The sequence below is a fragment of the Schistocerca nitens genome, chromosome 6, assembly GCF_023898315.1.
Source record: "Schistocerca nitens isolate TAMUIC-IGC-003100 chromosome 6, iqSchNite1.1, whole genome shotgun sequence".
Lineage (NCBI taxonomy): Eukaryota > Metazoa > Arthropoda > Insecta > Orthoptera > Acrididae > Schistocerca > Schistocerca nitens.
Window position 1 is genome coordinate 346,466,324 of NC_064619.1, and position 6,707 is coordinate 346,473,030.

The 6,707-nt window shown below is 41.7% G+C and overlaps 1 non-coding gene across 1 annotated transcript; it reads left to right on the forward strand.

Moving 5' to 3' along the window:
* The first annotated feature begins 5,849 nt into the window (after positions 1 to 5,849).
* Positions 5,850 to 5,933, forward strand: Trnap-ugg (transfer RNA proline (anticodon UGG)). The gene has a single exon. It is a non-coding gene; the product is annotated as a tRNA-Pro (tRNA).
* The last annotated feature ends 774 nt before the right edge of the window (positions 5,934 to 6,707 follow it).

Sequence of the window (6,707 nt, forward strand, 5' to 3'; positions counted from 1 at the left end):
CTGCTCGGACGTCAACTGCGTTCTCGTCCAATCTTTGCGCTCTAATACATGTATGAAGTATATTGTACCCAGTTCATAACGGAATGGAAGAAATCACGAAAGCAGGTCCTGTGATCAGCGTAAGAAGTAAATTTCAGCTAGTTTGCACTTTTGATAAGTGGTGCTACCGAAGAATACTGAAGATCGTACGGGTAAAAACTGCAAGGTTTGACTATAGTAAACGTATTCAAATGGACTTAGGTTGCCCTGGTTATGCAGATATGAAGAGGCCTGCACTAGAGAGACTAGCGTAGAGAGCTGTATCAGATGAGTCTTCAGACTGAAGACTACAACAACAATAATTTCGTATTCATCTGCTCAAATTTTCATGACAGCTCTATATTTTGCTATAGGTTCCACTGACTAGAAGTGATCACTTTTATCGATGTTATGTCATTAATCAGTTACGTATAGTTGGTTTACTTTATTGAAACAGTTAGCAGTTTATTATTTAATTATTGGGTTTGACCAGAAGCCTGTAGCTTTTTTGTCTTGCATGTTGCAATTCCGTTTGCTAGGTGTTTATTTATCGATTGCCATTTTTATTTGTAATTCACTGATACTATTTGAGTTCACATATTGTCATTTTGTCATTTGGAGAAAGAGAGTGGAGCTGTGGACTCTAGAAAATAGAGTGCTAAGTGGAGAAATCGGAACATTTTGACATATTCTTGTGCTTGAGGTTAGTAGAGGATTGATAGCAGTGAAAACAGCGAGAAAAACTTGTTCCCATATGGAGATAACCCCACTGGACAGAGCAAATCAAGAAAATTGTTTTCTCATTTTAAGCAGGACACTTTTGACATTAGTGACCTTATACGTTCAGGAAGACCTTCTGGATTTGATGAAGATCGTTTAAACTCGTTAATCCAGAATGGCAGAAGTGATGAACTGCGATCATTCCACCATCGCACGACATACGCTAGCAATGAGAAAGGTTCAAAAATCGGATGTACGGTACTGCAAGCTCTAAGCTAAAATCATCCAAATCAGCGGATGACCATGTGCATCTCTGCTTTATCGTTAACGTTTGGCTCGTAAATTTCATTCCTATCCTGTATCGCAACTGGTGACAGAACCTGACTGAGTCCCAACAAAGCAAAAACTCCTCGCACAAAGACCTGCACGCATGTACAAATGATGTTATGCACCTGGTGGAACACCGACGGTGTGATGCACTACGAAATGCTTTCTCGATGTACAACTATCGCTGCTGACATTTACTGTCAACAACTGAGACGTCTTGCAGACACAGTGCAAGAACAGCGACCAGGAAGATTGCGTCAAGTGATGCGACACGGCCCGCCATCTGCTGGACACACAAGATTTCGGTTGGGAAGTCATTCCGCATCCACCTTATTCACCAGATCTTGCGCCCTCAGATATTCACCTTTCCCGCTCTCTGCCGAATAACGTTTAAGGAACTTTCTTTCCAGATTGAAATGAGCTCCGATTATGCCTGGGCGAGTTCTTCGCTTCAAAACCAGGTGATTTCTACAGTCGCGGAATGGAAAAGTTATCCCAGCGTTGGAAGTAAATAGTGAAGGAAAATATACTATTGATGACTAAAGTCTCCGTTATGTGTATCTATTCTGGCTATTAAACATATGGAAAAATGCTACGAACTTTTGTACCAATCCAGTAGCTTCCTATCATAGTGCTTATAATTTTCAACAGTGAATATTTTCGATCGATTGTGTTGTTTTTGAAACCTGTCCCTGCATCTCTAATGTTTGACTGTAACATAACTGAGCTGGTCCGCTATCGGTATCTCAAGACACGGAGCCCGCGTCTCCAGGCAACGTTCACGTCGGCGTGTCGCTAGGCGACAGCGTAGTCAAGCTATGAGGCTGCAAAGCGCCGCACGCGGACCGGCTCATGGTCGTGTCACCTCCGTCGAATGAAACTGTGAGTGGGGGCAGCTGCTCGTATGTGGATCTGGTGTCACGTGATCGACGCAATGTTATCTTGGACCGAAGATCGGTGGCTTCATTAATAGTATATGTTCGCACTGTCACCTGGATGTAATGTGGAGTTTCAAGTTAGGTCTTGAGTCAATACCTAGCACTGATGTGGAAGTGTTATGCTTGTTGGGCCAGCTAGTTTTCCGTAGAGATTACTAGCTGTCTATGCGCTGTTGAATGTTCTGTTTGGATTATCTAAAGGTCAACATGCGCAACAAGTTCAGCACGTTTCATTTGCTAATTTGGCTGGTTCCATCATACTGCTTGTTGATTTTCGTAGTATGAAAAGAAGCAAAAATGCAGACCAATAAAAGGTGAGCATTAGAGTTTAGTACGCAAACATTTGTCAGCTTCTGGTATTAATCCACGACTCTGATTACCATGTTTAATACTTTGGTGTTGTTTTGGAGCGTTTGTGTACGTTTTGTATACTGCGAATGACATTGTTGTCACACTGTTCAGCGATCTCTTCAGTATTTAATTTTGGCTGAGTGATGTTAAGCATATTGATCAATCATTTTGGTGGTTTTTGGTGCAGTGTTTCCAAATTAAACTCGATCGAGCATTTCAGTTGTTGCTAAATGTTTTTAAATATTTAAATTTTTTAAAAAGGGGAATATATTTTTATAGTTAAGCTCTTGGGTAAAATTATTAATCTGTTTTTATTAGAGAGAGGCTTTGTCTAGCCTGTGATTCATTTCACTTTAGGTGCTTTTGAAGTAATATTTTGAGTTTTTTTCACTTTTTTATCTCTGCTGTTTAGGTCAAGTTTTGGTAAAACCTTGTTTATTCAAGCCATAGTTAAGGGTATAATTTTTATCGAACGAGCGCACATTGATTTAAGATGTGCTGCATCACCGTTACTTGGTTTTAAAATTACAACACGCAAAATGTTTCACTACCTCTGGTGAAGGAGCTTTCGTGTAAGGTGTTTCTTTAATTTGGAGCTTGAAATGTTTTAACTGCTTTTTTATTCTAAAACATTTTTGTAATTGCTTCTTACGTGTGTTTTAAGTAACTCAAGAGTGTTATCAAGGAGTCTCGTTTGCAGTGTTAAATTTTTTTATTATTTCCCATTGATGTGTTTCACCTTAATTTAGATATCCTCGGATTAGCCTCTGGCAGAAATACAAAATTTCATGATAGTGACGTGCCCCATTTATTGAGATTGGATTACCACGAAAATATTAAAAAAGTTACTTATAGTTGGTTGCGATGGGTACATAGGACATCGCGCACAAGATATTCCGACAGGTAATTCTTCTTGTCAAAGATTTGAAAATACTGCATGGTATCCTATAACACAGAAAATGACAAAGGTATTTTGGAAAAATTTACAACCAGGACTGTCTCTAAACTGACAGCCCAAACGGGAAATAAGAAGGAAGCAGCAGATTACCTTATTACGGCATATGGCGGAGTCCAATGAAAACCAAACGTGATCATGGCACGATGTCGTGCATTGGGGGGGAGGTGGGAAGGGCATAGATTCTGGCCTTAGGGAGATATGGGTAAGCAGAACGTTGTTGGCTATAATAACACTTGAGACACTCAAAACTGGTATTCTTAGTTCCCCTATGTACTTTTATGCATTCCCACAACAGAAAAGTATTTTTAATTTTATTCTCCCTGATTATTCTGTCTATTAAACTAAGCATTTTATCGGAAGTTTTTAGAACATCAGTCATCTGCAATAACTCTCATGGTTTGAAGTAATGACAACGCAGCCCACAGCCCGCAGGCGCCGTCCACTGAGAGCTGCGTGTATTAATCTTAGGGGCCCTGTTTTCTTTTCTTATCGACCGTGATGTGTGCAACCAGAAATGCATACACTTCCTACATGCTTATGATGTAAAGGCCTGATATCGTTTTGTTTACATTGGACTGCGCCACATGCCGTAATAAGGTAACCTTGCGCTTCCTACTTATTTCCAGTGTGGGTTGTCAATTTAGCGATAAAGCATGTTACATGTTTTTTTTTATTTTTTAAAATACCTTTCGATCATCTTCTGTTTTATTCTATTTTATAGGAAACGGCGCAGTGTTTTTGTAAAGCTTTGACAAGGAGTATTTACCCACTGGGATATTTTATGAGCGGTATCCCATGTACCCATCGCTGCCAAATATCAGTAAGTTGTTTACTGTTTTCTTGGTGACCCAATCTCACTAAATGGGGTCACATCCCTATTAAGGTATTTTGTATTTCTTCCGTAGGACTATCCGAAGATGCGTAAGTAAAGGTGAGACGCATCATTGGTAAATAATATAAAAAATTTAACATTGCAACTAGGAATGCTTGCTTCTTCATATCATACGTACTGTTTGCTGTACGAAGCCCGTTATGAAGTGCAGAAAGTTTTAATTGATATCTGTTTTGAGAATGAACATGTTTGGAATACCTGAAGCGGCGGTTACTCTGTAAAAGCTTTGGAAAATGTTGCACCCACAGAAGAATTGCTGCCTAATTTAATAATTAAATTCTGCATATTTTAAAGCTCGTTTCTTAACCCTCCAGGTTAACCGAGAGCGCTAATGGCGCTGCTTCCTGGACTCGGTTAGGCGCACTGGCCCCGGATCGAATCCGCTCCGCTGATTAACGACGTAGGCAGGTGTGCTGGCCAGCCTGGACGTGCTTTTTAGGCGGTATTCCACATCCCTCTAGGTTAATACCGGGCTGGTCCCACGTTCCACCTCAGTTACATGACTCGCAGACATTTGCAACATGTTCGCACTATTTCATGCTTTACATTAGAAGCAGAGAGCTGGGGGGGGGGGGGTGGGGGGGCTGGGGGGGGGGGAACACTGACCCGTTTTAGGTGGGTACGGGGTGGTGGCAGGAAGGGCATCCGGCCACCCCTTCAAAACTAACTTTGCCAAATCCGATTGTAATCATGCCGATCCCGCAAAATCTGCGGGACAAAGTCGTAAGCAAAAGAAGAAGGTTACGAATTCTGGCATAAATTGTTTTCTTTGTACTTGTCTCCAGTCTGAAGACAGACTGATGCAGTTCTCCACGCTAGTGTATCCTGTGGAAGCATCTTCATCTCTGCGTAACTGCTCGTACCTACACCCATTTGAAGCTGCTTACTATAGCCAAGCGTCCACCTGTTGCTGTGGCGTGACAAGCAGTGTGCAAAGTGCCGAAGCAGGCCGCACAGGAATCGAATACGCGTGGCGGATTGAGGAGCGTGGTAGGCGGTATGGCCAGGTTTATCGTGGTTTTTAGGTTTCCCACGTTCGTTTAGACAAATACTGCGTTCAGCATTTCACCCTAGACGATAGGAAAAGCTACTGACGTACTCGGTTACGTCACTCGGTTTTGTTGTTTTTATATTGGTTTTAATGACACCATTCTGTTTAGGGAAAGCTGCATCCAAGATTTATCAGAAACCTGTCACTAAATGTCAGTTAAGTGACGCAGCGGCGATATAAGCCTTCAGGAGGCTCTAATGTGAAGCATGTGTACTCCGCCGTGTCGTGGTTAGAGGCTTATAGTTTCGGATCCGAGGGAAGTAGGTTCACGTTCTGCTATATGCTATTTTTCTTTATTTCAGCTTTGCGTTCCTAACAGATTCTGGGACTTTTTCATTAAAGTAATGTTCTGTAATATTCGATGTAATTTACATATAAGAGCACACTCTCAAAAATGAGTTTCTTCGATTTTGTAACTTACCATTAAATAAAAACAGGCAAAGTGTGAGTAGAACTCGCTTACTCAGGATTCCGTACAAACTTAATTGTGTATATATATATGGTTCATTCATCCTGGATATCTAGAATCACAACGTTTTTTGTCTGACATCAATATCGATACTGGCAAGATTTTGGTCCCGGGAATTCCAGCCGGCCCGAGTGGCCGAGCGGTTCTAGGCGCTACGGTCTGGAACTGCGCGAGCGCTACGGTCGCAGGTTCGAATCCTGCCTCGGGCATGGATGTGTATGATGTCCTTAGGTTAGTTAGGTTTAAGTAGTTCTAAGTTCTAGGGGAATGATGACCTCAGATGTGGAATATCAACAATGTAGGAAAAGATAGATTGCTACTTACCATAAAGAAGTCACGTCAGCCGGCCGAAGTGGCCGTGCGGTTAAAGGCGCTGCAGTCTGGAACCGCAAGACCGCTACGGTCGCAGGTTCGAATCCTGCCTCGGGCATGGATGTTTGTGATGTCCTTAGGTTAGTTAGGTTTAACTAGTTCTAAGTTCTAGGGGACTAATGACCTCAGCAGTTGAGTCCCATAGTGCTCAGAGCCATTTGAACCATTTTTGAACAGAACAACGTATACACAGTTCTGTGACAGGAAGCATATACGACTGGCCTCCGTTAGGCAAATGGGCGAGAAGTTATACAGCTACACAGTTAAATAAAATAAATTTGCCAGATATTTGAGTACAGTAGAGCCCGTAGCTCACTGGGTAAACTATAATGAAAGGAAGACTGCAGTCAGGTCTTATTATTCCTTTGTAATTCTACCCTCTCCCTCCCCACCCATTCCTCCATTACGAAGCTGACGATTCCTTCATTTCTCTTGGTAAGTCCTAACAGCGAATTCCCTCTGTTCAACAATTTACGCAATAAATATTTCTTTTCTTGGACTTACCCAGTCACCTGATGTACCCATAGATTCTTCAGCATTCTATGTAGCATTTCAGAAGCTTCTATTCTCATTTGAACAGCTCAAGTAAAAAACTAGTCGGTTGGAGTCCA